The sequence below is a fragment of the Pecten maximus genome, unplaced genomic scaffold (assembly GCF_902652985.1).
Source record: "Pecten maximus unplaced genomic scaffold, xPecMax1.1, whole genome shotgun sequence".
NCBI classification, from domain to species: domain Eukaryota; kingdom Metazoa; phylum Mollusca; class Bivalvia; order Pectinida; family Pectinidae; genus Pecten; species Pecten maximus.
The window spans coordinates 1-4,722 of NW_022982329.1; the positions used below are offsets into that span (position 1 = coordinate 1).

Here is a 4,722-nt window from a genome sequence, read left to right on the forward strand (position 1 = left end):
CAAAATCTCATGACTTGTATCACCGACTGCACTCCATATACTGGTGTCGTAGGTATATACATTGACGAATTATGCTAAATGCTATGTTAACGCGATTGTAGCCTTGCACGATAGTATCAGCAAATATAACATGATAAACATTACAGTTATAGTGACAGACATTGCTGGACGACTTGATGCCGAATTGCGCAATTGCCAGTTTCCATAATCTTTGGAATGCCACGGTAAAATATCACTTCTGCGTGTTTTGAAATCATGTTGAAATTGGAAACTATCTAAATACAGCTTTGCTCCTATAGCTGACCTTCTTTCGACCTTTTGAGTTTCCTCCGTCGCCTCCCCAAGATATTAACACTTTGGTCCATGACATCAATGACGATACTAATAATTCAATAAGTTCAACTCTTCTGAATCTATCTCTCAATTGTATTGGAATGGCTAATCGTATATATGTATCTTCACTAACATCGCATCCATTGAAGTTGCAGCATAAATCTCGTGGTATCAAATCGTCATGCAATCATAATATCTAGGAGTGGTATATATATACATATATATTAATTCAGAAGTATTATTTTCTTCTCACTCCTCCATCTCCTTTCTTCTCTTTTCAATTTTCAGCTTCAAATTAACAATATTGAAATGACACTGCTAGCTTAAGTTTCATTTTGTTGAATCAATTTACTCTGTATCACTTGAAATGTCTGCTAATGAAACGAATTAGCAAGAGAATTGTGAAAAATATATATTTTTCAAGATATTTATGTTCGAAATTTATCCCTGTCAATCCGCCATGCTTCTTCCTCAGTGTTATCTATGGTATTCCTTTAGGGCCAAATTTCCAATATTGCCCTCCTCCTTCGACATAAACGCGGGGAACACCATACAGTGTAGTTATCCTGGCGATTAGTCTGTTGTCTGAGCTACACAGTATCGGATATTACCGATTTTAGGCTCTTCTGCAGAGCATCTATATGTATGTTGTAGTTGTGATGAGGATATATTTACAATACCAAATACAATGTGCTTAAAAAATAGCATAAGTAAATAAATAAATAATAAAAAAAAAAAAATAATAATAATAATAATAAAACTACAAAATTGTACAGTATAAATTATTTAATAGCAGATAACAAGTCACATGACACACTTCATTGGACAATAAAGTGAAAAAGAACAAAACAGTTATAACAGGCAACGAGACAACAAATTGGCGGCATTTAATGCCGGAATTCACATGGGGTGCTGTGGGCGACTTGGGAGTCATAGAGGGCGGATGTGACGTCATTTAGCCGAAGAAGTCAAAGAAGTCTGGGGTGTCGTAATCCCTCATCATCCATACTGTAATAACAAACAGGGACAAAGTTATATTTAAAGTGGATCAGTTATAATAATTTATCAGCATGAAACAACATCCCATAAGGGGTCACGTCGTTTTGACCTTTCGGATTAGCCAATCAAATGACTACTTCCAGAATCTTGAAAGTGAATTTTATGTCCGAATTAGCATGACTAGAGTGCATAGGTTGCATATTCTGTCAATTTGCTTCAAGTGATTTCGTCCCAAAAATACTGTGCCGAAATGGTTTGCTTCGATGACATCAACAAATTTACATCTCAAAGGTCACCCGATGTGACCTCTAATGGGATGTTGTTAGATGTTCTTGTAACGTAGTGAGAATGTAATTACATTGTCAGTACGATTCTATCAAATTGGTCATCTTCAATTTTGTTGTAAAACAAAAAGTATTTTTTTAAATAAAACCGGGTTTAGTACACAATTAATGTACTATTCACCATTTCGTCTCCGTGTGATATTTGAATATTCTCCCTGTTATATTATCTTAAGGCTTTTTTTTTTACTTTGATTTTTTTAGTCATCGTGATTAGCATTAAATTCCATGTTATTTCTTTTAAAAAAGTGTTTAAAATTTTATAGGGAATTCTAATTCAAAATTAATGCAAACAATTTACATATTTATGATTTTTATTGATTACACCTTTTGAGTCATCCGGTGTACACGTGTTTACAAACATGCATTTGACAAAGTACCTTTAATCCGATTTGTCATCATTGCTAGGCTCGTGTAATTAATTACATTTGTTTAATTGTGAAGCTCATTTTGGGGTATTGTCAAGATCCCTCAATGACGTTCAAATCGACTTGTGTGTACATTTGTAATTTAAATCGAAATGTAGAACGGAAAGTTATATCTTTAACAGCGTACAATATCTTAATTTGGTTTCCAAAGTTTTGTATATAAAATAGTATGATTGATTATCCATTCATTACCTTAAGACACCAAATGCAATTAATTTCAAAATATTTTTGACAGGGCGATGATGTATCTTTTTTTTTTATTAAGATTGTCTATACTTTTAATTAAATGTATTACATTGTAATGGTACTTGTACGTTTGAAAGTTTATGCCATAAATTTGACACATTGCTATTGGATATACCGCACACATAGATAAATCATTATCTATGTTTCTCTGCAATATACAACGTGAAATATAAAGATTGATGAATAAGTTTCCATCACATATAGATGTATATTTACCCATATAATTACAGCAAGTGTCGTAAACGTCAAAAGTACGAAATTTGATCCAGGCCATATCTAGTCTTATATAATAAATATATATTATAGAAAAATACATATATATTATAAATAGCAAATACCTTTATGTCTTGATATATATGCATTTCTGGCTACTTTCTTAATGTAAGACTAACACGCCCATGTGATTAGATAGGACTTGGTATGAGAACAGTATTTGCCGACTTTAAATTTTGACTCTAAAAAAGCATCATACACTTGTCTTATCCCTCTAGGAACTTATATGGTAAATGATATGGGATTTCAGAAGAAGTGCTAGGTTAACAAAATGACTTTAAATATTGAAGTATAGATAGAACGGAAGTCCATTTTGATCAACAAGAGTTACGTCCCTTTGGTTCACTCTTTTAGCATAATGTGTTCAAGTAAGCTTGGCAGCCAATGAGGATCGAGAATGTCTGGTCCCATAATGCAATCACTTTGGTAATGTTGAAATATTGCGTAATTTTGAAAAATTCTATAACAGATACATGTCTAATATACGCGGTTAAATCTGAACTGATGCCACTATTTTCCGAAATTTAAGTATGCGTACAGGTTTCCGTAAATAACACTCGTCAGTTTCTTCCTACCTGCCTATTTTTAGGAATACACAGTGAGATTTTATTACGTAATGACAAAATGGGTTTTTTACTATATAATGTGATTTTAAGCACATTTACCGTATTCTGTGTATATACATACTTATTCGCCTTGATATATAATCAGGTTTTTTTCTGCACTGACAATGATAAAAGAAGTAAAGCTAAAACGTGAACGAAGAGCATACGAATACTGTATAGTATTCAGCATGTGTAGATACATCAGGACCATCTTAATAGCAGTAAATTATGGCGATAAATCAACAATGCAGCTACTGTTTCTGAATTGTTAAGGCGGTATTGAAGACTTTCGAACATTCGCTATTTGTATATTTTAACCGATTACAATTTGTGCATTTGTCACGACCGTTCTCTTTAACATATTCAATATTAACAAGGCGTTGTGAAATTGACATTTAAGGTTATAATATGAAAGAGGTATTCCAAACACATTTGAACATTTAAAATTCATGTCTGAGCTATTTCAAATTACACACATGTATAATATTATACATTCTTTATAGATCATCACCTTAAAAGCAAGCATATGCAAAGATTAGAAATATTATCCATTTCAACTCAATCCCAAGCATACAAAACCACACCTTACGTTGCTTTCATATATATAAGCATCGTATTATATACCGTAAATAGAAAAACAAGCAGAGCTGAATGTCATTACACTTTTCAGCTGAGACAGCAAAGTCGTACTTACTTCTGGCACAGTAATTTTATTTTGTTGTGGCTAAAACATAATAATTATTATAAATAGAAATTCATCACTTTGACTTTAAGGAAGCATCCTACATTACATTTTATGTTTTCATATATTTAACGTATGTTTATCAGAGTTATTGCCCTTTATAATTAACGGCTATATCGTTCATAGATTATGTCGTGTATTATCACGTACCACACTGAATAAGAAAACATGGTTCAACTTTCTAGTTTCCTAGTTTCGAAATAATATGGAAGAAAATGCGTTTCGTCATAGAAGAAGTACCATAATTCATAATCCAAGTTTCGTACTTTTTTGTCAAAACGTTTATAAAGTCAATGTGTAAGTAACTTTATGAACTGTTTACCTTTACAACACATATATATTCATGTTTTAAACTAAACTGGTCCAACTGAAACCAATGTAGGCTATTGCTAGAAACCAAATTGAGTGAAATATAGAAACGTGATAGAAGCATAATTATTAAATTCATTGTCTATCAATAATATCTGTTGTTTCTGGAATAGCGCCGAGAGGTTTCTTGTTCAATACATGTAACCTAATTCGAGTGACGAAGATGCGCCCTTCATATTGACAACGTAAAAGATGGGAGGGCAAATATATTCTATGGATATTCAATAAATCAAAGGGATTATGGAAGGATTTTTATATTTTAAACAGAAAATCAAATTGTGACCATCCAGGAAACATTCGGTGTACCGAATCGTGGAGATGTCCTTTTGCATCTCTACTGATTCTTGACACAAAAAAGTGGTTCCAAGTAATGGTTTCCTTCGGCA

At 32.5% G+C, this 4,722-nt stretch overlaps 1 long non-coding RNA gene across 1 annotated transcript; it reads right to left on the reverse strand.

Moving 5' to 3' along the window:
* Positions 1-1,104: 1,104 nt before the first annotated feature.
* Positions 1,105-4,292, reverse strand: LOC117320451. The gene is made up of 2 exons (XR_004531044.1): positions 3,920-4,292; positions 1,105-1,341 (listed from the first exon to the last, which is right to left on the reverse strand). It is a non-coding gene; the product is annotated as an uncharacterized LOC117320451 (long non-coding RNA).
* Between the last annotated feature and the right edge of the window lie 430 nt (positions 4,293-4,722).